This window comes from Cetorhinus maximus, chromosome 24, assembly GCF_964194155.1.
Source record: "Cetorhinus maximus chromosome 24, sCetMax3.hap1.1, whole genome shotgun sequence".
NCBI lineage: Eukaryota > Metazoa > Chordata > Chondrichthyes > Lamniformes > Cetorhinidae > Cetorhinus > Cetorhinus maximus.
This window is the reverse complement of record NC_135902.1, coordinates 3,169,220-3,195,441: the sequence shown is the minus strand read 5'-3', so window position 1 is coordinate 3,195,441 and position 26,222 is coordinate 3,169,220. Positions and strand designations below refer to the sequence as shown.

Genomic DNA, 26,222 nt, shown 5'->3' with positions numbered 1-26,222 from the left:
AGACATATCTTTATTGATCAATCATTTAAAATGAAATTTACCTTTCTATTTGAAATATTATTTTGCCTGTTAATTCATGTTTACTTTGCATTGGTTCTGATTTAATTTAAAATTAAAAGCTACAAAAAGTGGAATCTTCTTGGTAATTTGGGGGGGTCATTCAAAAAATGAGTTAGTTTGGTTATGGTTCCCCCTTGGAGATCGTAACATTTTAAACAATGCTTCCACTCTCAATATTCTAATCTGCCTTCATCACTACCTTATAATGTCCATTACAGTGTAACTGTAATGTAACAGCAAACATGATAATGCCAAGTTGTTGTAGCAACACTCTTGTCATTGAGAAAAATCAATTATTTATATTGTCAATTGCCTTTGCTTCTGTGTTCCTTTTATTGTCTATTTACATGCTGGAAATCTGGAAATTTTGCTCTCATCAGGTGTTGAATTTGAGGTGTTTTATTTCAACAAAGCAGATAACGGAGAACTTAAGTATGATCAGTTATCTTTGGAATTGTAAAACTGGTGAAATAAAAGAGGAGTTGTTGTGTTTGAGGTCTTTTCAGTCCTTGGGATAATCTAAATATAACTACTTGACTACTTATCCTTAACCTCAGTGTTCTGTATCAGTGGTTGGTTTTTATGTTGTTGTGGGCAAGTACGATATGATAGTCTTGTTTGAACTTGCATGGGATGACTGGATACCGCCTTAATCACTCTGCTGGTGGTTGTTGTGACGGCAACTTTTCTTCCATTTGCTTAGGAATTCAGACTAATTGGTAAGGCAAATTTAAATTATATGAAGTTCCTTGCGATGCATTCATCTGTCTTCTCAGTCTTGAGTTAGCACTGCATGTAAATGACAAAAACATACAAAACATATATATATATTTTTTTAATATAACACTTTTTCTAATTCACGTTCTGAATATGTCTTGTGTGCAGTTCCAGTTGTTGCTTGCAAGTACTGTAGTGTATAAAATTTATTTTGCATTCTGTAAACATTAACCTGAAACATTAACTCAAGTTTCCCTGAGCACAGATGCTGCCTCAATCTGCTGAGTGTTTCCAGCATTTTCTATTCTTTTTTTGAGATTTCCAACATCTACAGTATTTTGCTTTTGTTTAAGAATCTTGACTATTTGGCCTTAAACAAATTGTGCACAGCAAAATCCCACAAACAGCAAATGAATGAATGTCTAGATAACCTGTTTCTGGTGATATTGTTATAGGGAAGAGTGTTGGCAAGGATATTTCATGGTCTCCATCAAAATAGTGCCATGGGATCTTTTACATCCACCAGAGTAGGCCTCGGTTTAACTCTCTGGCACAAAATTCAGAGCTGTAGCACCCATTTTTTTGGGGTGCTATGAGTGCCCTTAGCATTTCAAAGTGGCATCTGAGGTGGGCATGATATCTGAAATAAGATTATAATTGTCAAATCATCTCTTTTTCTCCAGCAGCTGTTCATTTGGATAGCAGCTGTCACTATTGATCCATGCTCTTTGTATATGCAATGATGGTTAAACAGCTGAGTTGATGCTCACATACATACGAACATACAAACTACAAGCAGGAGTAGGCCACTCAGCCCTTCAAGCCTGCTCTGCCATTCAATAAAATCATGGCTGATCTGATTGTAACCCCCCACTGACCCGATAAGCTTTCACCCCCTTGTTAATCAAAAATCTATATAGCTCAGCCTTTAAAATATTCAGACTTTGCTTGCACCGCCTTTTGAAGAAGAGAGTTCCAAAGGCTCATGACCCTGGGAGAAAAAAGTTCTCCTCATCCCTGTCCTAAATGAGTGACCTCTTATTTTTAAACCATGATCCCTGGCCCTGGATTCTCCCACAAGCGGAAACATTCCTTCCGCGTTCATTCTGTCAAGAACCCTCAGGATCTTAAACGTTTCGATCACCTAATGTTTGTGCGATCAGTATTACAGGCATCTTGGGAAATAGTATATATTTGGAAAATCCTACATTCTGTATGTGTTGCACAATATAATCCTCAAATCTGCAGTCTTGTACAAATGGTGCATCACCTTCCAGTGAAATATATATTAATGGCAGCTTTCTACCACAAAAAATGAATTCAATGCCTCGAAATACAAGAGTAAGTTCACTAACTCTTGGAGAGTAGGCATTTTGGTGTTGTAACCATATCAATGTATTATAGCCCATGGATAGTTTAAGGGAAAGTGAATATTTGCTTCTGAATACTGAAGAAGCATAATCCTTAAATTTCAAGTAATATGGATTCTAAATCTAGAGGTTAGTATTCAATACAATATAACACATTTTCTTGTCTGAGAAAGAGTTAACAAATTGTTACATTTTTCCATCCATTGTTGGGGTTCCCCTAAGTATTACTCTACTGTCAGAAGGTAGAATTAGATAAAGACAATCCTAAGGTGACTCACTGCTTCACACAAATGCATGGTCAATAAGAGTGATAAGAACCCTAAGCCTACCACAAAAACACATATATAACAAAAATGCCAACTTGCATTTATATAGTGCCTTTCAGATGGTAAAATGTCTCATGTTGCTTCACAGTAGCATTATTAAACAAAGTTTTACACCAGGCCACACAAGGACATCTTAGGGTAGATGACCAAAAACTTGGTCTTAAAGAGCATCTTAGAAGAGGAAAGAAAAGTAACAAGGCGGAGTGGTTTAGAGGTCCAAATTAGGGCCTAGGCAACTGTACACATGGTTGACGATGGCAGAGTAATTAAATATAATTAGTACTTATGCTCTCTATACATGAAGTATATGAAATGCCGATATCATCGTCCTATATACAGTCATCATCCCAAAATATGAAAAATTGTTATGTCTTACAAAATATTAGAGAGATATAGCTCAAACCCCTATTTCATCATTTTAGCAGATGCACCTAGAGTTAGAAATATTAACCAAATAAATTGGAAAACTTAAAGCATGCTGTTCACAAGCAAACTCACCCTTGGAAAGATGACTGATCTTTTCTGTAACAGCAAATGGACTATGTTACAAAAAACATTGCTGAGCTATAAGTGTCGTACTGAACATTTTCTAGGGTGCATCACAGACCTGTCAGATGAACTTATTTTAAATTGTGGTGCATAGGCCAGCACCTTCTGGACAGAAAAATTGACAATTGATGTCTGCTTAGCATTCTGAGATGTGTGTTCTCCCAGAATCCAAGCAGTCCAGAATGTGCTAATTTGTAAAATATAAAACATACCTGATATATTTTTTCCATACTAACATTGCAGCTGCTAATTTTAAAATAATATGGTATTCTGCATGAAGTTTTTTCCCCCCAAGATACTGCTTCTACCAAGAGACCAGCTGATGGTAAATAGTTTCATGAGCTTTTGTTTCTTCTTATTTATTACTTTGCCCACACATTTTTTATTAACAGACATATTTTCATGTACGTTCGACAATCCCTGCCAGCATTGTAAAGTTTATTTTATGATGCCCTGCAAAATAAAGGTAACAATAAAGAACTTATTGGGAAAGGATTATATGCACCAGCACTCCCAGCTGACAGACAATTGTTTTGAGTTCAGTGTTTAGAAACAGAATAAAGCTAAGTAATGTCAACTGTATCAATAGATGTTTTCTTAGGGATTGAGAATAAGCAGATTGCTGTTAGACTGGTTGCGTTCTTCAGTTGATCTTCCTGAAGTTCTCATTTTGATAGGATGTGCATATTGAATTTGATTATTCATTTTACAGAGTCATTGTCATTCCTATGAAAAGGGATGGGCTTGCACAATCCTGGCATTCATTGTGCACAAACAATGTGCATTTATTTTGACATGAATGTAATCAGCTCATCATGTGTATGGCAAACAGAGAGCAAAGATTTGATAAGCATAGTTTTTTTTAATGAAAATGATACCTTTTTAATTGAACCTTTACGAAATGCTGAAAAAATCCCTTGAAGTTTATTTTGTGATTGTACTCGACTGCAACCTTAACTATTGAGGAGTAGTCATATGATAGCATCGATAATTGCATTTAATGCTATGTTATTCAAGCGTTCTACTGAAGTGAAATTTAATGTAGAGGTAAATAGGGTAGATTATAATTTTTAAACTGGTTGTTAGTAAATATCAGTTATGTTGGTATTCGGCCTATTTAAAAATTAGTGCTTAGAGGTGCAAACTTTGCCCTCGCTTTCACCTTCAAAGTTCAGCTAATAAGGATTCCTGAAACTCAAGGAATTATTACCGCTATGTTTTGACTACGGGATGGCTTTGCTTGTGAACTGGTTGCATGCTTATCTGTCGGCAGGTGAGTTGATTACAATATACTGCAGACACAGAGACCAATATGAAATGAAGCACATACTAGTTTATTTACACAAACAACAGAGCATTAACACGATGTGCGTTTCTCCAGCCAGACCCTATTCTAGACTAACATTAACATGGTAGCCCATGCTACACAGCCATTGGGTCTTACAGTCACATGGTCAATCCGCTCACAGTCTCTTAAAGGTGTATTACACCTCATCTTACCACAATTACAGTTGTGAAATATACTGTCCTGGTGACAAGCTGCTAAAGGAACACAATGTGATGTCTTGGCATATCTGATTTTGCTTCAAAATTTATTGTTGTACAATTCAAGCTGTGTTGTTCCCTTAAGGCTCACTTACCCATTATTGCTGACCAAAGTATTATTTCATTTACAACCACATGAACACTGTAAACATGGACAAATAACAAAACAGTGTGTATTATGTAGGACTGTGGGCTGTGAATTATAAGGCACTAATTTGAACTCAAATATGTGTAAAATCCTTGAATTTCACTCTTTTGATGCAGGCAGGAGGTAAGATATATTTTCTGCAGTTTTAAAAAATGGGGTGATTTTACTGTTATAATTTAAGGTGATATTGTGGATTTACATTTTCCATTGTGTTAGAAACTTTAACTAAACAAGAAGATGACTTGCCTGAAGCCTCTGCTCCAGGCTGACAAGTTCAAATTTCTGCACTTTTCTCTCTTCTGTGACTTAAATCTTTACCACTGGAGACCAGCCTTGTGGCTTTGCTTTTTGCTGCCTCCAACACTTCAATGTTTTTACTGTGTCTAGGCAACCCAAACTGGATGCTGTACTCAGCCTGACCAGAGCACTGTACAGTTGGATTTCACTTCCTCAGACTTATATTACACTGCTTACTGTGTGTGCTAGAGCACTCGCTGGGCCTTCAGCAGTGCTAGGTTGAAGTCAGACATTACGATATGTGCAAAGACAGTTTGTTGACAACTGTCTTTTTCTGCTTTGATCTGTTTTCCTGTGTGGAAATGCCTAGCTTCAGATCAGCGCCTGCACACAGCTGAGATTGGCAATTCAATTCGCCGTCTAATCAGCCTTAATTCAATTAAATATTTTTGTGTCTTTAATTTACTGGTCTTATTAGTATTTGTTTGTAGTTTATTTAATTCCTTTGCCTTTGTACTGAGGTTCTGCACTTAATACATGTTCTTGACAGAGGGATGACAAGTGCTTGGATGTTATGTTAGGGCTGAATTGTTTTCGAAAGATTACCAAACAGAAGGAAGGACAAAGAACAGAAGGAAAAAGAATGCTTTGAATTCAGAACTGGTATCTTCATTAAACCCTAAGCATACATGGTTTCAACCAACTGCTCCCATAGCAACAGTAAAAAAAAAAAGACCTCTTAATTAGAATTAAATATTAATAAAGTTAGATACATCCCAATACACTGACTGAAAATAAATACCTTCCTGGGAGCCAAATTATTCCTTAGGGGACTGAAAACTGGAGGCTGGAACCCATTGTAAACAGTATCTTTATCAAATCTAAAGAAATGTCATTTACAATATAAGCTGAAATGAAATGCATAATTTAGCTTAATTGGAAAAAGGAAAGTACTTGGTCGAGAACATAGTAATTAATTCAATTAAGTATTGTAGTCATCTGAAATGAGGGGGGTTTTGAAATTGCCTGTCTTATCAAGTGGGCATTATTTACATTATACATATGTGTTTAATGTATGTTTCGATATATAAGCTTTTCATTAATTGGAAACCAGAATCCTGAGAAGGCCTATTGCCTTGATGTCACACAGCCCAATCGGCTGAAGCGATGCCAGGATACCTAATTTGGACCGTGTGGGTTCAGGCCGCAAATTTACATGTCAGTCATCTATCAACAGGTGAGTTGCAAGATGGGCCCTGCACAGATGTTACTCAAAGGGCCAGGCACCCAAATTACATATAAGGTAATTTTTAAGAACTTCCACTCTCGTGGAATTTCTGAAAATACTCTAGAGTGTTCTTGGAGGTGTTGTGGTGAGTTCCTGGATTTGCCAGAGGGTGTTTCTGCACCCTCACAGGGAGGACCTGTCCACACAAAGACTGCAACTGGCATGGGTGCAGCTGTGGCAGAGCCTCTGGGCCTGTAACACAACAAGGAGATGGATCACGGGCTGTGGCCAGGGCAAGATCTGCACCATGCCTCCTGCCAACTCGGAGCTGGACTCCTCCATGCCCCTTACAGTAACAGGAGGTTGTGTGGAAGACCAATCAATGCACCCAGCTATTGGTGTGCATGTTTATCAGCACTAACCTGTGTGCTGGCCCATTGAGGTCCTCACCTGAGTCCTCAAGAGCAGAACCTGTTGGTGGCCTTGCCCCCTGGTGAGCTGGCAAATCAACCATCCATTCCCCCTAACCTGTCTGCAGCCTATTTGTGTCCACATGACTCACACCTTTATTCTTGCCGACACGATACATGCAGTACCAGTGTCTAGGCTGATGTCTGTGAATATCAGATCCATTGATGGGGCCTCTTCATTAATGCTGTGCTGTTGTTCTCTCTCTTCCTCCTTGTACATCTGTGGCTGGGCAGACAGTGGTAGTTCTTGGGTGATTGAATGTAGAAAATCAGAACGGGAAGGTTGGAGTGAGGGAAGGGACCGGGAGTGGGAAGCCAGTGTTCCATGGTCACACCATCAGCAGCTTCCTCATCATGGGAAATAGCAAGATGAGAGTGAGCTGGTAATGAAGAAGGGGCATAAGACTAAACATAACATCATTTTCAACGTTCTCATCGATGTCAGATGCCACAGGTTCCATTGCAGTTAGCCCCATGTTGCTAAGAGCCATCAATACTGTAGGACTCAGGAAATACAAACCTCCTTGTCCCCCATTGGCCTGGCCCTTCTATGATGTGGCACCTACAACTGTGGGTGAGAAGGCGGAATGTTAGTGATTGTGTAACGCTGGCCAAGATTTTCCGTGCCCGCTGGCATCAGGCGTGTTCGATGGTGTGAGCGAACAATATGGCGAGAAGGCCAAAAATCAGTTTCACAACGTCATGAAGATGTCGGGGAGGTGGGGTTGGGAGGGGGGGAATGAAGGTGTCAGGGGGGGTGAGCTTGGGATGGGGGAGGGAGTACGGGGGGAGGTGGGGGTAACAGGGCAGAAGATGGCAACTGGGGAGGTAGGTGTAAGGGGACTGGAAGGTGTAAGGGAAGGAGTTCGGAGGGGGGAAGGAGTCCAGGGGGAGGAAAGAGTGTGAAGAGGGGAGGGAGTCTGGGGGAGAAAGGAGTGCGAAGAGAGGAGGGAGTAAGGTTGGAGGAAGGAGTCGGCAAGTGGGAAGGAGTAAAGCTGGGGGAAGAAGTGAGATTGGAGGAAGAGGTAAAGCTGGCGGAAGGAGTTGGGAGAGGGGGAAGGACTAAGGATGGTGGGAGAAGTAAGGGTGTCTGAGGGAGTCAGGAAGGGGGAGAGACTAAGCGAGAGTGATGGGGGAAAAGGAAATGGGTGACTGGGGGACGGGTAAAGATGGGAGAGTGCGCAATAAACTGAATCCAGACCATGCTGGCCAAATCGAAAGTGAAACGACAGTGGTGGGGGTGAGATCAGGTGCTGCGTGGGAGTGTGATCAGGGGGTGGGTGGAAATGCAGGTCAGCTCAGATGGACAACTGAAAGTGAACCTCAGCAGCAGCACTGACAATGCCCAGGACAGTGAGGTGAGTGTGACACATGAAGGATCTGTGTGCATGGGAGAGAGCTTACACGAGGCTCCAAAAGACCCTGCCACACACACACTTCTCCTGAATTCCTTATTGAATTTATTAAAGACTATTTTGAGTTTAGATTTCCCCTCAAGTGGAAGCTTCTTCTCTACATCTGTCTTTTTGAGCCACTTCATCATTTCAAAGACCTTTATCAGGTCACCTCCCGCCTGCTCAGGTTTTCCTGATAGTTGTGATTTTATTGAAAATCCTACAGCAATATGGTAATCTTAATAACGGAGTTAAATATATATTCTACATAATCTCTCTCTTAAATTTGTTTTTTAAGACAAGAATTAGTAACTGCCATCCTGGCCTGGCATCTGTGCAGAATCCATTCTAAAGTGTGTTGGTTACTGTACACCTCGTTCTGAATATTCAGTCATGCCTGTACACATTCAGTTTCCAGTCCTTTAGGCAAGTCAGTGCTTGCTTTGTACTCTGAAGTATAAAATCTGCAACCCAGAAACAACGATTTGAAATTCTCACACAAATTCTATAATGATAAGAATTTTGAAATATAATTTTAATGACAGTTCTAATAATGTATCATTTATGTCAGGTAATGTCAGTCTGTCAAGCCTTTATTTTCAGTCTTTCTTCAGGGATGGTACCAGAGGCCAGAGAAATGCAAACATTACACCTTTGTTGAAAAAAAGGGTGTAAAGATAAGTCCAACAACTACAGGCCAGTCAAGTAAACTTCAATGGTGAGGAGACTTCTAGAAACAATAATTAGGGACAAAATTAATAGTCACATGGACAAATGTGGGTTTACTAAGGAAAGCCAGCATAGATTTCACAAGTATTTAATGAACTTGCTGGAGTTCTTTGAAGAGGTAACAGAGAGAGCGTTGATGAGGGCAATGCTGCTGATGTGTACATGGGCTTCCAAAAGTCATTTGATACAGCTCCGCAAAACAGACTTGTGAACAAAGTTATAGCTCATGGAATAAAGCGACAGTAGCAACATGGATACAAAACTGGCTGAGTGACAGGAAACAGCGAGTAGTGGTTAACGAATGTTTTTCAGGCGGGAGGAAGGTTTGTAGTGGAGTTCCCCAGGGGGTCAGCATTTGGACCCTCGCTTTTTCTGATATATATCAATGACCTAGAACTTGGAGTACAGGGCACAATTTCAAAATTTGTGTTTGATATGAAACATGGGAGCATTGTGAACTGTGAGGAGGGTAGTGTAGAACTTCAATAGACAAATTGGTGGAATAGGCAGACAGGTGGCAGATGAAGTTCAATGCAGAGAAATATGAAGTGAGTCACTTTGGTGGGAAGAACATGGAGAAAATATATACTATGTATGTGTACAACTCTAAAGGGGGTGCAGGAGCAGAGGGACCTGAGTGTAGATGTGCATAAGTCATTGAAGGTGACAGAACAGGTTGAGGAAGCGGCTAATAAAGCATGCAGCGTCCTAAGCTTTATTAATATGGGCATAGAGTAGAAGATCAGGGAGGTTATGTTGAACTTGTATAAGACACTATTTTGGTTCAGCTGGAGTATGGCGTCCAGTTCTGGGTGCCACACTTTAGGGAGAACATGAAGGCATTGGAGAGTGCAGAAAAGATTCAGGAAAATGGTTCCAGGGATGAGGAACTTCAGGTATGAAGATAGATTGGAGAAGTTAGGACTGCTTTCCTTGGAGAAGAGGAGGCTGAGAGGAGATTTGATAGAGGTAATCAAAATCATGAGAGGTCTGGACAGAGTAGATAGAGAGAAACTGTTCCCATTTGTGAAAGGAACAAGAATGAGAGGGCGCAGATTTAAAGTAATTTGGAAAAGAAGCAAAAGCGATATGAGGAAAAAACATTTCACACATCAGTTGGTTAAGGTCTGGAATGCACTGCCTGAGTGTGGTGGAGGCAAGTTCAATCAAGGCATTCAAAAGGAAATTAGGCTGTTATTTGATGAGGAAGATGTGCAGGGTTATGGGGAGAGGGCAGAAAATGACACTAAGTGAATTGCTCATTCGGAGAGCTGGTGCAGACAAGATGGGCAGAATGGCCTCCTTCTGCACCTAAACGATTCTGTGATCTTAATGGTATGGAAGGTATGGGGCAGAATTTTACGTTCAGCGTGCGGGTGCACACCCGACCCACTCGAGTGTGTAATAGTGCGTGATGACATCAGGCAAGCACTCTGATGTTATCGCGCACTCGTGTGATATTTCAGTCGGCAGAAGTGTGCGAGAGTTGACAGCGTGCCCGCCGAAAATCAAGAGGCCTATTAAGGCCATTAACGTAGTAATCAACGGTAATTTTTTTGTGCTGGTCCAGTGTTACGGTTGGCAGGCGGGCGAATGGGCCAGGCGGTCTTTGTCTTTTTGAGGAAACCTCATCCAAGGGCGGGATGAGGTTTCCGATATTAATTTTAAAAAAGCTAAAAATGTTTGGACAGAATTTACATCAGCTATATGTTCAGGTGACTGATTCTGATGCATGGACATTTATTTTGGCATTTGAAAATCTTTATTTATGGCTTTTGAATTCTTCAGTTCCCTGAGGCAGCTCTGTGAGCGCTCCCCTGGTCCTGCACTGACTTCAGCGCTCGCCCTCCTCCTGGCCCCACCCCAGCAGCGCTGAGCATTTCATGCTACCCGGCAGTTAATTGGTCAGCCAGCGTGCAATCGTGGCCGGGGGCCGATTGCCGGCAGCGACCCATTTCCCGGCCACTCCCCAGCCCGCTGACCACACCCACACGCCAAACTCAAAATCCCCGCCCATGAATTTTTTGATTTGTCCCAAATATGAATGTTCTTTTGTTGTGAGGAAATGTTAAGTTTGTATGTAATATTGGACAGTTACTGCAGTTATTAAACTCTGTAGTTTAATCAGTTCTGACTCTTGAAGATGAAATGGGTGTTGTTCGTGCCTGGATGTATATCTTTATTAAGCTGAGCACATAACATTGTTTTTAGGAATTTTAATTCCATTTTGCAATCAACATAATTTATAACATATACTTGAGAGCTTATCATGACCTTAAATGAAACTATTCAAGTTACCTTTTCTGTTCCAGAAAGGATAGTGATTTGTTTGTCATTAACAGTAAATAGTTTTAGAGGTAAACTTTTTCCTCTTGATCTTCTCAACCTATCTGCAGCCTTTGGCATAGTTGACCACAGCATCTTCCTCCAATGCCTCTCCACTGTTGTCCAGAAGAGTGGAACGGTTGACACTTGGCTTATCATAGCCAGAGAGTCACTTGCAAAGGCTTCTCTTCCTGAGCCAGCATCGTTATCTCTGATGTTCCCCAAGGATCTATCCTTGGTTTACACCAACCCCCCACACCATTTCTCATCTACATGCTGCCATTGGCAACATCATCCAAAGGTACAGCATTAGTTTTCACATGTATGCTGACGACGCCCAGCTCTACCCCACCGTCATCTGTCTCAATTCCTCCAGAGCTGTTAAACTATCAGACTACTTATCTGACATCCAGTACTCAATTAAATTCTTCCAGTTAAGTATCCGGAAGACTGAAGCCATTGCTTTTGGTTCCTGTTCCAAATTCCATTCCCCAGCTACCAACTCCATCCCTCCCCCAACAACAGTCTGAGATTAAGCCATTTTGTTTGTAACCTCGGTGTCACATTTGATCCCAAGATGAGCTACAACCTCATATTCATGCCATCGCTAAGACAGCTTATTTTCCACCTTTCCACCTGACTTTGCCCCTGTCTCAACTCATCTGCTGCTGAAACCCTCATTCATGTCTTTGTTAAACTAGACCCGACCGATCCAATCCACCTGACTCTCCCACATTCTAAAAATTTGAGGTCATCCAAAACCCTGCCACCTGTGTCTTAACTCGCAGCAAGTCCTATTCCCCTATCGCCCTGTGCACGCTGACCAACATTGGCTCCCGGTCAAGCCTTTAACATTCTCATCCTTGTTTTCAAATCCCTCCATGGTCTTTCACCTCCCTATCTCTGTAATCTCCCCCAGCCCCATAATCCTTTGATGTATCTGCACTTCTCTAATTCTGGCCTCTTGTGTATTCCCAATTATAATTACTCCACCATTGCTGGCCATGCTTTCAGTTGTCTAGTCTCCAATCTCTGGAATTCCCTCCTTCTAACTCACTTTCCTCCTTTAAGACACTCCTTAAAACCTGCCTCTTTGACCAAGCTTTTGGCCAACTGACCTAATATCTCCTTATGGGGGAGATGGTGGCACAGTGGTATTGTCACTGGACTAGTAATCCAGAGACCCAGAGTAATGCTCTGGGGACCTGGGTTTGAATCCAGCCATGGCAGATGTTGAAATTTGAATTCAATAAAAAAATGTCTGGAATTAAAAGCCTGATGATGGCCGTAAAAACCCATCTGGTTCACTAATGTCCTTTAGGGAAGGAAATCTGCTATCCTTACCTGGTCTGGCCTACATGTGACTCTAGACCCACAGCAATGTGGTTAACTCTCAAATGCCCTCTGAACAAGGGTAATTAGGGATGGATAATAAATGCTGGCCTAGCCAGCGATGCCCATGAATGAACAAAAAAAACGTGCCTTGGTATCATACTTTGTTTTATAATATCCCTATGAAAAGCCTTGAGATTTTTCATTATGTTAGAGGCTCTATATAAATATAAATTGTTGTTATTGTTGCTTTAATAGGGTCCCTATGCAAACTCTTACTGAAACCTCCAACAAATGTCATTCTCATAGAGAAACATGAGCTTCTAACTGTCTTCCAGGTATAGGTTGTAATTTTTTTTATTAATTCAACAATATGAAATGTCATGTGACAAAATCAAAGTGTAATGTTGCCTATGTTGTTTGGGTTCCTCCACAACATGCACCATTGCCCAACCAAGGAGGTAAGCAGGAAGCCTGTTCCTTGGCCTTAAGCTAACTGTTAATTGACCACTAAGTGGGTTTTCCCTTGAATCTTCCTCTGTCTGCAAATCATGGTTCAGAAGAAAATCCTGTTTCCGAGGGTTTGAGCCAGTGTTGTACCCATCTTGACACATTTGTCACTGCACTATCCATGGAACACAATGTCTATTGTTGCTGTTATATCCAAAATAACAGTTGCATCCTCAGTCATTCAGTAGAAATTTAGTTGTGAGGCTAGTTTTCACTTTTTGACACATTTACACATAAATGTTACTGTATTACATCATATTAATGAGGTATTTTTCAGATAAGGGGTTAGTGAATTTCAGTCAGCTTGGTCTGCTTCTGCAGAACTGGATGTCTACAGTTCTTTGCTAAATCATGATTCTTTCATTGAAAGATTCAAAAACAAGCTAATTAATTTGAACAGTTTTATAAGAAACAAAATGGTTGAACTAATGAGCTGGAATAACAGAATTACAATTATCCTGACCCAGCGAAGCAGACAGGTTTCAACAAGAAACAGATAAACTTTATTACAGAGAGCTTTTCAGGTGCTACATGCTCAATCAGGACTCTTGTCAGGAAGCCCCACCCCGGATTGCCCGAGCTTAGGGTTCATTGGTCAGAGCCTCCCAGATCATCACGTGACCCCGATGGACAGTAGGGGAGGCTACGCCTTCAGTTACTACATTTCCTTCCCCTTTAGTTTTTTACAATTTCTATTTACAGGGAAACATTTGAATATCCAATAACATATACATATATACAACTTCCGGTGTCTGAAGATGAAGTCTCTGGTGTGCTTTCCTTACACACCTAGAGCAGCGTGGCTCTACCACTTGAGGATCGTCAACAGGATTGACAGGATCTGGAGCTGGAGCATGAGACACATCATTAGAAAGTGGCAGTTCTGGGTTTCTGGGCAACTCTACAGAGACATCGGGCATGTCTATTCACCTCAGGAGTTGATGGTTTGATGTTAATCTCAGGCAGAATAGTTGGTTGTTGGAATGTCTCTCTAGCACGAATATGACCTACGTGCTTACGAATGATTCTATCTTCCACTTGTCCTTGGAAAGATAATGGACCAGTCTTTGAGACAATGGTTCTGGGAACCCAACAAGGTCCACTTTCGAAATTTCACACGAATACTGCGTCACTTATATTGAATGTGCGAGCTTTAATGTGTGTACGGTGGTTCAATTTTTGATTATTCTGATTCCGCTCTACCTTCACCTCTAAACTTGGAAACCCCAGGCTTAACGATGTACATAGGTGGCATCTCATCAATAATTCAGATGGTGTTGAACCTGTGGTCGAATGTGGCCTTGTATGATAACTGAGAAGAAAGCGAGAAAGTCGAGATTCTAGAGCATCTTCTGATAACCTCTTCATACCAGACTTGAAAGTTTGTATAACTCTCTCAGCTGCACCATTCGGTGAGGGATGGTAAGGGGCTGTTTTAATATGTCTGATTCCATTCAGATTCAGGAATTTCTGAAACTCTATGCTGGTAAAGGCTGTACCGTTATCAGAGACAACGATTTCAGGTAGGCCATGTATGCTGAAACAGTAATGTAGCTTCTCAATAGTTGTGTTGGCGATTTGACTTCTTATTCATCCATCCATTTAGAATGTGCATCTATAATCAACAAACACATGGTACCTAAGAATGATTCTGCATAATCGATATGTAGTCTGACCCAGGGTCGACCTGGCCATTCTCATGGATGCAGTGGAGCTGAAACAGGTAACTTCTTTGTTGCTGATAATGGAGACAGTTCTTGACCATGCTTTCAATGTCACTGTCAATGCCTGGCCACCAGACATAGCTTCACGCATTTTCATCTTTGGTATTCCTGGATGTGCACTTTGAAACTCTGTCAAGAATATTTCTCTACCTTGTGATGGGTCAACAACTCTTGGTCCTCACAACAAAATTCCATCCTGACAACTTAACACTGTTTCTGGCATGGAAAGATCTCAAATCTTCAGGTACAGGTGAATTTAACCATCCTTGCAAAACTAAGTCTCTGACGTCATATACATGTAGGACAATATTGGATCTCTGATCATCCAAATTCTAATTTGCTTTGCACACACGGGTGTTGAATCCAAGAAATTCAGAAATAACACAACTTCTTGTAGAACAGGAGCATGTGCAGTGCTGTTTGGTAATGCGAGATGACTGAGTTAGTCCACATTTTCAATGTGCAAACCAGGACAATGCATAAAAGTATACTTATGCTCAGATAATACCAGAGCCCAATGTTGTATTCTTGCTGAAGCTATTGGCGGAATGGCCTTATCCTCACTGAATATACCCATTAATGGTTTATGGTCTGACACAATGGTGAAATGTCATCCATGTAGGTACTGGTAGAATTTCTTCACTCCAAATATCACTGATAAACCTTCCTTTCCTAGCTGAGAATAACCCTTCTCAGCTGTAGAGAGGGTTCTCGAGACATAGCCAATGGGCCTTTCTGACCCATTTTCCATTCTATGTGAATACACAGCTCCGACACCATAAGGAGATGCATCACATGCTAATACCAACTCTTTCGATGGGTTGCAGTGTACCAATTAACACGACGAATGTAACAGTTTCTTTACTTTCACAAAGGCTTCTTCCTGTTGTGAATTCCACGGCCAATGGTGATTCTTTTTTTAACAACAATTGCAGTGGTGCTAACACCAGTTGGGAAGCTAGACAAGAAGCAGTTATAGTAGTTGATCACACCCAGGGAGGGCTTGAGTTCAGTTACATTGGATGGTGAAGGCGCATTTTTTTATTGCCCGAACTTGCTCTTCTACCGGATGCAAACCCACGGTGTCCACCCTGTGACCCGGGAAAGTAACTTCTGGTGCTTGAAACGCGTATGTTTCTTTCTTGAACCGTACGCCGGTTTCCATGAACCTTCTTAGCTCCTCCTCCAGGTTGGCCAAGTGTTTGTTCTCGGTTGACCCTGTGACCAGAACATCACCTAGGTAAACTACCACTCGGGGAAGTCCTTGCAAAAGGCTCTCCATTGTTCTCTGGAAGATAGCGCGTGCAGACAATACTCCAAAGGGTAGGCGAGTGTATTGATAAAGACTCTTGTGTGTGTTAAAAGTCAGGTATTCTCTTGATTTGCTATCCAGTTCTAATTGTTGGTAGGAATGGCTCATATGCAATTTTGTGTAGGACTTGTCTCCAGGCAACTTTGCATATAAGTTGTCTATTCTTGGATTGGGGTACTTGTCTAGTTTCGCTGCCTTACTTATGGTCAATTTATAGTCCCCACAAATGCGTATGGTTTGGTCAGGCTTAACCGCTGGAACTATGGTTGCTGCCCATTCTGAGAATTGGACAGGTTGGATGATGCCCAATTTTTCTTACCAGCACAGTTCTGCATCCACCTTCTCCCTCAATACATAAGGCACTGGTCTGGCCTTAAAGAAATGTGGTGTTGCCTGAAGATCCACATATATCTTGGCCTGCAGGCCTTTTAACTTCCCCAATTCATCCTGAATTACCATGTCATATTTCCTTAGCAGTTCAGGAACTCATCCTGTTTTTGCGGTGAAATATCTCAGACCAGTTGAGCTTGACCTTCTGTAACCAATCTCGGCCTAACAGACTGGGTCCTTCTCCTTTCACTATTATCACAGGCAGCTGGGCTGTCTGTTGCCAGTAAGACACTGATACTGTGGCGATGCCCTTTACCTGGATAGATTCTCTAGTGTATGTCTTTAATTTAGCGGTTGTCCGCTCCAGCTTTACTGGCTTTCTACCTTCGTTAAGGTATTTGAAGGTGTGCTCTCCACCACTGTAGTTGAGGCACCCCTATCCACCTCCATTATTAATGGATTCTCATTACCTTGGATTGTGACAGTGATAGGCTGGGTTTTTACAATGGTTAAAATAGGGAATAAATGCCAGTGTCGGCAGCTTCAGGTTCTGTTGTATTCTTTAATTCAGTCATGTTGGTTTGCAGCTTTATAGGTTGTTTTGACTTTTCCCTGCACTGCCTTACTACGTGGCCTTACTTATGGCAGCAATGGCATTCTGCCTCCTTGAATTTACAGGTGTCCGGTCTGTGGTCACCTCCACATCGATAACAACTTGATCTTGGAGTCGCTGCTGAAGTGTTTCTACTGGGCCTTTTCATGTTTCTAACACTGGATAACTGGACGTTGCCTCTCGCTTCGATGCTGTGAGTCTGGTTTTCCTGCCACGCTCGGTGGAAGGTTCCCGCTCCACATGAAGAGCGGCGCCATGTTGAATGTGTTGCAAAGCCTGTGAATGTCCCACAGCGCTTCCCATGGCGAGGGAGATTTCTAGGGCGATCTTAAAGTCGACGTCGACCTCGGCGAGTAAATAGCGCTGAACGGCGTCGTCCTGAACTCTACAAACTAATCGGTCCCACAGCAAATCATTTAATGTGTCCCCAAAGTCGCAGTGTTCTGTCAACTGCTTAAGGTTCGCTACATAGGGTGTGATGGACTCTCCTGGGGCCTGGAATTAAATTTAAAACGCCGCATTATTACAATCACTTCAGCTGGAAGTGCGTTTTCACGAGGTCCACTAATTCATTATAGGTCTTAGAATTGGGCGCTCGGGACTGTCAGGTTGTGAGTGAAATTGTATGTCTTACTACCACATACACTCAAAAGGATGGCTTCCTGCTTTTCCTCCAGGATAATTTCGTTTACTACAAAATAAAATCCGAGGTACTCCACATTCTGGCTCCAGCCTTCCATAGTCGCATCATAAGGATCGATTCTGCCAAAGAGTGGCATGCCTGGTGAGTAGTCTTTTCTTTTTCTTGAGATTCAGTATACTCATGTTAACAAGGTGAGGTGCAGCGTCGGAGCTATTTTACCCTCGTTGCCAAGTATAATGACTCAACAGAGCGGACAGGTTTCAACAAGAAACAGATAAACTTTATTATCGAGAGCCTTTCAGACGCTACATACTCAATCAGGACTCTCAACAGGAAGCCCCACTCCCCGAATTGCCTCTGCTCAGGGCTCATTGGTCAGAGCCTCCCAGAACATCACGTGACCCCTGATAGCAGGAGAGGCTATACCTTCAGTTACTGCAACAATTAATTGTAATTACAATTAATACCAATTATGCAAGGTATTGAAATTGTTGGATCCTTAAATATCAGATTAGTAAGTAACCTATATTGATTATTATATTTATAATCATATGAATTGTTTGATTCTGTAGCTACCTGGTAGGTTATTGCCCAAACTTTGCTGCCTCACCTTTTAAAACATTCTCAGAACAAAATTTTTCAACGAAAGTTACCGCCTCTATTCCTTTCCTGGGCTCAGCATCTGTTTTTCTCATGGTTATCTGTGAAGTGCCTTGATACTGTTTAAAATTAAGTTTGCTTTATAAATGAGAGTAATTGCTCTTGTTATTTTGCCTGCCACAGCACTAAACATATGTCCTACAAAGAATATACCCTGGAGCCAATTCTTAGATGACTTCTTATATTCTCCTAGGTGAAAATTTGTTTACTTGAATACTAAATAGGCACCTTTCAAATGCATTGACATTGCAATTATGCAATGATGGGGAGAGTGGGTGGGGCTACTCATCACTTTCAGAATAAGAGTTAATGGCCAACCTTACCTGCCACAGCACAGAATCACGGGTAGGACATCCTCAGCCTTCCAAACAGTGGCTAGTTATTCCCGACCAACATACGAATTAAGAGCAGGAGTGAGCCATTCGGCCCCTCAAGCCTTCTCCGCCACTTAATAAGATCATGGCTGATCTGATTATGGCCTCAATTCTACTTTCCTGTCCATCCCCAAAATATCTTTGACTCCTTTGTTAATCAATAATTTATCTATCTTAGCCTTAAAATATTCAATGACCCTGCCTCCACCACTCTCTGGGGAAGACAGAAATTGACTCCCTGCGATGCTCATACACCTACTTGAAAAAACAGAATTTATTTATTTTTTTGTGTCACTGGCTTCAAATATCATCTTGTACTATGACATTGGATAGCTGTACAGGAACGATGCCGTGATTCCAGAGCAGAAGCCCCACTCACAAAGGTGCAAGTCAAAGTAAAGGCTCCAAGCTGTTGGGATTGTCTCCTTTAGAGCAAAGAGGGCCAAGAGAAGATCCAACACAGCTCTTCAAAACTGTGGGATTTTAGTAGAACAAGTAGGGAGAAACTATTTCCTCTGGAAAATGGGTCACCACCAAGAGCTTACAGATTTAAATAAATGGTAAAAGAATTATAGGGGAAATTAACAGAAATTTATTCACTGAAAGTCGTTAAGATCGGGAACAATTTACCTGAAAGGGTGGTGGAATCAGATTCCATAGTAAATTTCAAAAGGCAGTTGGATGTATATACATGAAGAGGACTAATTGGCAGGATTATGGGGAAAAAAACTGGGCTGGAGGACTAAATTTGACAGCTCTTTCAAAGGCACAGAGGCCTCATTCTGTCCCTGTAAGATTTTATGAACTAAATTGCTTCAGAAACTGCACTCTCGATGAATGTGAATTCCCAGTGGAAGTGCTGGATTACAAAATATTTCTCATAAAAAATTCTGATGTTATTTCCAGTAAATGGGTTGATTTGTGCACGGCCATTGGGACTGCTATTCCATGCCACACTGGTTATAAATTTCTTTCGGCAGGATTTTCCCACACCCGCTCCCGCCGCAAGTCAATGGGCTTCTGGCTGGGGCACGGCCTCGCCCCCGGCATGTCCCACCCACAACGGGGCCGGAAAATCCCGGCCTTTATCTAATTTCCTATGATAAGTTTACGTGTAAAATTATAGCAGCGCTACAGCTAGGGGAGTTTTAACCTCAGCTTTTCTTACATGTAATGCTCTGGGAGAAGAAGGGCACAATTAGCAATAGCTTCCTCTTTTTAAAAACAAGACAAATTCAGTTCTGTAATACTTAGAAAGCGTTTGACAAACTTATATCCTATGTATAGCAAAATTGCATTGCAATAGTCTAGTAAGAATTGTCTAGACAATACAAATATTATGGAGTTAATTTAACAGCACTCCCTCACAACATGTTGAGACCGTTCCTGCAATTAGCATTTATGATTTTGAAAATAGGCCATTTGTTTCCACTCGGGGCCCTAATGATGAACAGATTAAGATTATTCCATGTATTCTAAAAGCAGAAGAAATAGGAGCAGGAATATACTCGATGGCCCTTCCAGTTGGCTTCACTACTCAATGTGATCATGGTTGATTTTCCATATCAACTCCACTTTCCCATCCATCCCCCATATCCTTTGATTCCCTTAGAGTTCAACATCTATCAACCTTTGCCTTTAATATACTCAACGACTGAGCACCCACAGCCCTCCAGAGTAGAGAATTTTAAAGATTAACAAGCCTCTGAGTGAAGAAATTCCTCCTCATCTCAGTCCTGAATGGCCTACCCTTATCCTGAATCAATACCCCCTCATTCCAGACACTCCAGCCACGGGAAACAGCCCCTCACAATATAACCTCTATTATAAAGCCAAAAATAGTAATTGGTAATATTTCAAGTTAGAAGTTGAAACCTACAACCTTTGTGTAGAGATAAAATGAGTCAGCCTGTTAAATAAGTTTTAGGAGTCCAGTGGCCACCTATTCCCATCACGTGGGCTACTCTTAGTAACCCTCGCTTACAATGGCAAAACATGTTTATTATGGGAATTGAAACAGATGTTTGCTATACTTGAGGCTTAGACTTCATGAAGTGCAGATGTCACATTTTAATCAACTGGAAGTTGTTTTGCTCTTTGTTAGGAATGTACCATGAAAAGAAGACTGAAAGGAAAAGGAATAAGTTTTTTTGGAAAACATCAGGTTCGTAATGAATTAAATCAATTCGGCTACATCGATAAATAATTTGTATCTTTACTTTTACAAATTTATTTGAATTGTTCCACTATTCTATTACTGTACAACATGAAGTTAATTTAATAACAGTTTGGTAGTCACTAAACTATTGGAGACTCTGTTTGAATTGTATCTGATACTCTCACTTGGTCTGCTCCTGGAGTGTTAGTTTCCGAAGTTCAGCTAGGTTGTCAAGGGACAGAAACAAACCAGGGAGGTATCCCTCGCTATCCACTCCTGGCAGGCTGAAGGACTGGTATCCACGGAGATGGCCACAAACTGAACTGCCTCATCTTCCTTTCCATGATAGGGTGAACACAGACTGAGCAGAGTAGGAAAATAAAAACAACTAACATAAAGGAAAAATAAAAATATAAAGCAGCCATTATTAATCAATCTGCTAACTGAATCAAAGTTGGGATTGCTAAGGAATTTAGCTACCACACAACAAGCTTTAGTGAAATCTGTCTTCCTCTTATTAGTAATGAAATTAAGTACCATTTTATGATTTCAGGTACTGATTTACATTCATATTTCTGTATTGGAAAGACTTCTAGGAAGGAATGCCACGCAGTTACATTTTACTTTTTTGATGCTGAGTTAAATGTTCAGTGAAGATCATATATTGTTTATCCTCTTCCAGTGATCGATTTAGATTTTGATTTATTTTCACATGCACTGTTTTCATCAGGTAATGGGCAGAATTTTCTGTGCCCGCTGGCGTCAGGCGTGTTTGGCAGCATGGGCAGACAATATGGCGAGAAGGCCAAAAATCAGTTTCACGACGTTGTGAAACCAGTTTGCAATCGCCCACTCTGCCCGTAAATGGTGGGCCATGTTTCCTGCTGTCAAACGTAGGGACCTTCATTGTAATACATCTGCATAAGCCAAGCTCACTGGAATCATCCCCTTATGCTGGATCATCCGAGCACAACTGTACATAAGCGACATGTACCTGGCGAGTTGCACTTGGCTCAGGACTTCGAGGTTTGTTTGCCAACCTTGCTTTGGGCAGCACTCATGGTCATCAGCGCCAGGCTTCACAGGCAGCACCACATCACTGTTAGGGGGCTCATGGGCAGGTCTCTACCTACCAGACCAGCCATAAGGCGGGGGTGCTTTTCAATGGCTGCAGGGCTAGGCCTTGCTTGGGGAAGCGGGAGAAGTGGCCTCAGGCAAGGGAAGAGGCTGCAGGGTGAGGGCTGTAGTGGGGAAGGGGGGTAATCCAGGGTGTGCGTGGGGGCACATGTTGATCTGTGCAAGTGACCTCAAGATGGTGAGGGCTGAGGAGGCAGTCTCCAGAGGAGATGAGGCTAGATGGAGATGTGAGGGTGTGTGAGAGAGAGTGAGTGGTGATGTCCCTTGAGCTGGCAATGAGTGAGATGCCAGTGAATGTGTAAGGGGCACGTGAGTGCATGAGTTTAGAGTGATGAGAAGGTTGCCTTACCCTGGTGGCACAGATGAGATCATTTACCCTCTTTCTGCACTGGATGGCCAATCTCTTCTGTGCAGTATTGGCACTGATCACCACTGCTACCGCCTCCCAAGCCAGATTGGTGAGGTTGCTGCCCCTCCTGTGGCCAGAGCAGGGTAGAGGACATCACAGCGGGCCTCCAAAAGGCATTCCAGTGATGGGTCACTGAACTCTTCCTGGATTTCAGGGCCATGTCTCCACTGGAGCAGCCCTGGGCTGCAAGCTTGAGATCTGTGTGCACGACTGTAGTTTATATATGGTGCCCGGTGTGAGGTAACAGCAAGGTAACAGTGTGGTGGGCAATTCAGGGGCCGCCCTCCAGCAAGATGGTCTGTATCCTGTGGCTGCATAATTGATGAGGCGGGATTGGGACAATACGGCACAAAAAGCCGCCATTGCGGCCGGCGGGTAAAACGTCCTTTTCCCCACCCACTATCGCACTTGGTGCAAATCTAGGGCGATTCTGCCCGATGTCTTTATGCCAAAATGCAGCATTTCAAAAACAGTGTAAGCTTGGTGGTTGCGAGGTGTCAAAAATATCCTATCGTTAGAGATAAATGGGGTGTAGTTAACGATACAAACGGGAAATTTTTAATTCACTCATTGACCCAAACTTCCGATCGGAGCCAGAAACCCTGTGCCTGATGCTGATCAGACTGAAAACTACCCATTTAACTGGGTACAATGAAAAGTCCCCGGCTTCTGATCCACAATGCAGAAAAACTCCCTCAACACAGCAATTCGTGCAGAGAGCAGAGCAGGGAATCAGTGCAGAAGCCATGGCTGAGAGGGAGCGGGGAAGCCCTCCTCACCACTGCGGCCCAATGACCCATCAGCTGGGGATCACCGCGATTCCCCGGGGGCCCAGCTGGCATCTCGGGGCTACAAGGTGGGTCAGGGTGGGGAGCCACCTCAAGGGCAACTCCTTCACTGACCCCCGAGGGGCCCTGCTCAGGGGATGGCGATGAGACACGAGAATCCCCGCCCTTCCCCAGAGGGCGGTACGAGGATTTTAAAGGCAGAGACGCCGCCCCCTCTTCATCTGGAGGGGAAACAATCTTGGCTCCAGGAGTCATGAATCCCTCCCCATCCAAGGAGTGGCGCCTATTCCAGCGGAGGTAAGGGGCCGGGGGAGACCTCCGTGTGAGAGGTTCCCGCTACCTCACCCCCTCTCCCCAGGATGCTCCACCCTCTGGCGTTTTGGCATGGGCATCGTTTCAGGGGTGAAAACCGGCTTGAGGTCGCGCGCCCGAATGTTGCTGAACCCGGGACCCTGCACAGAGACAACACCGGGCCCAGCACTGGGCTCTAAGGTGCCAATTGGCCCACGATCACATGTCACCGTGACGCTGGGTCTGGATGTTCCTGCGTCCCCTGAGTCAGTGTCTTGGGGGTTCTGAAGTTTGTGCTGGGGTTGGTGTTGGGGTTGGGAGGGCCGCCTTGGCGCAATTTTTTTGTTATTCTTTCACGGGATGTGGGCTTCACTGGCTTGGCCAGCATTTATTGCCCATCCCTAATTGCCCTTGAGAAGGTGATGGTGAGCTGTCTTCTTGAACCGCTGCAGTCCCTGTGGTGTAGGTACACCCACGGTGCTGTTAGGGAGGGAGTTCCATGGTTTTGACCCAGTGACAGTGAAGGAATGGTGATATATTTCCAAGTCAGGACGGTGAGTGACTTGGAGGGGAACTTCCAGGTGGTGGTGTTCCCATCTATCTGCTGCCCTTGTCCTTCTAGATAGTAGCGATTGTAGGTTTGGAAGGTGCTGTCTAAGGAGCCTTTGGAAATTACTGCAGTGCATCTTGTAGATGGTACACACTGCTGCTGCTGTGCATCGGTGGTGGAGGGAGTGAAAGGACCCTTCCAAATTTCACTGCACACCATCTCAGGGTTTCTGCTACTTTTCACAAAAACTCGTCTTTTTTTTCAGTGTGCACTAAGTGCCTTGCTGCAGCACCATGTGTTTCCTCCATTGCAATGCTGCAGGCTCCTTCTGCAAGGTGGACGTCCTGTTGGAAAGCCGATCTGTATGTATAATTGACCACAGCCCAGGAAAATGTGGCACTGTCTCAGTGGGCCCACTTTTGTTGCCAGTACTGTCCCCGGACAACAATCCAGGCCATGGTTAATTATTGTGATAATTTTTTAACAATTCATTCACGGGATGTGGGCTTCGCTGGCTAGGCCAGCATTTATTGCCCATCCCTAACTGCCCTTGAGAAGGTGGTGGTGAGCTGCCTTCTTGAACCGCTGCAGTCCCTGTGGTGTAGGTACACCCACAGTGCTGTTAGGAAGGGAGTTCCAAGATTTTGGCCCAGCAACAGTGAAGGAACGGCGATATATTTCCAAGTCAGGATGGTGAGTGGCTTGGAGGGGAACCTCCAGGTGGTGGTGTGCCCATCTATCTGCTGCCCTTGTCCTTCTAGATGGTAGTGGTCGTGGGTTTGGAAGGTGCTGTCTAAGGAGCCTTTGGAAATTACTGCAGTGCATCTTGTAGATGGTACACACTGCTGCTGCTGTGCATCGGTGGTGGAGGGAGTGAATGTTTGTGAATGAGGTGCCAATCAAGTGGACTGCTTTGTCCTGGGTGGTATCAAGCTACTTGAGCGTTGTTGGAGCTGCACTCATCCAGGCAAGTGGGGAGTCAGGAGGTGAGTTATTCATTGCAGGATTCCTAACCTCTGACCTGCTCTTGTAGCCATAGTATTTATATGACTAGTCCAGTTCAGTTTCTGATCAATGGTAACCCCCAAGTTGTTGATGGTTGGGGAATCAGTGATGGTAATGGCGTTGAACGTCAAGGAGTGATGGTTAGATTCTCTCTTGTTGGAGATGATCATTTTCTGGTGTTTGTGTGGCACAAATGTTACTTTCCACTTGTCAGCTCAAGCCTGGATATTGTCCAGGTCTTGCTGCATTTGGACATGGACTGCTTCAGTATCTGAGGAGTCGTGAATGTAAGCATGTAAATAAATGTTTTTTATCTCTTTTAGATCTCTTCTAGAATAAGAACCCAATAAACCCTGGGAAAAAACAACGATAACAGATGGTGGCAGCAGTGACTACACCCATAGAGGAACAGTAGAAAATGGTGGGAAAAGCCTCAAGTGAAACCCAACAGCACAGAGCAGCAGGTGAAAGACTTTGAGGCCAACCCAGCAATCACACTGGAGGTGACTAAATAACAACGGCAGCCCAGTGACCAGCAAGACCAGCAGTGTAGGAAAAGACAACCTCAAACCAGGGGGAGAAATGGCTATTACATTGCCCTACCATTATCCTTTCAAACTATAGCGGGCCCCAGACAGGCTGACCAATGCCAAAATTGGCAAAGACATTTTACCCTATTCTACAACGCCTCAGGTCATGTGAGTCAAAAGAACAAAGATCAAGTTCGCACTTTGTTATATGCTGGTGGGAGCACAACAGATGACGTGCTGGCCAGATAGGTGGTGAATGAAGAGACCGTCTCCTATGAGGATATCATTGGAGCCTTTGACTCGTACTTCATTCTTTGTACAAGGGGGCAAAATTTAATTGGCGCAGTCAAAAATGGTGAAGGGATTGACTCATTCATCAAGACCTGAATTTTCAGCTCGGTGGGCGGGCCTGGGAGCAGTCAGGAAATGGACCACCGACTGCGATCAGCCCCCGACCATGATTTCATGCTGGCTGGCCAATTAACGGCCGGCCAGCGTGAAGTGCGCGCTGAAAAGCTCAGCGCTACCGGGGTGAGGGGGCAGGAGGAGGGTGGGCGATGATGGCAATGTGGGCGAGGGCCAGCACTGACAGAAAGCTCCCTGAAGGCAGAGAGCTGCCTCAGGGAGTTGAAGATCTGAAAAAGCAAAAATAAAGGTTTCAAAAGCTGAAAGAAGTTTCCGTGCATCATAATCAGTCACATGAAAATTTAGCGAATGAAAATGCTGTCCACAGAAATTTATTTACATTTTATTTCAAC

At 43.1% G+C, this 26,222-nt stretch overlaps 1 long non-coding RNA gene across 1 annotated transcript; it reads left to right on the top strand.

The window, feature by feature from the left end:
• The first annotated feature begins 17,598 nt into the window (after positions 1 to 17,598).
• LOC144699549 (uncharacterized) lies at positions 17,599 to 25,700 on the top strand. The gene is made up of 3 exons (XR_013580557.1): positions 17,599 to 17,703; positions 20,701 to 20,760; positions 25,258 to 25,700. It is a non-coding gene; the product is annotated as an uncharacterized LOC144699549 (long non-coding RNA).
• The last annotated feature ends 522 nt before the right edge of the window (positions 25,701 to 26,222 follow it).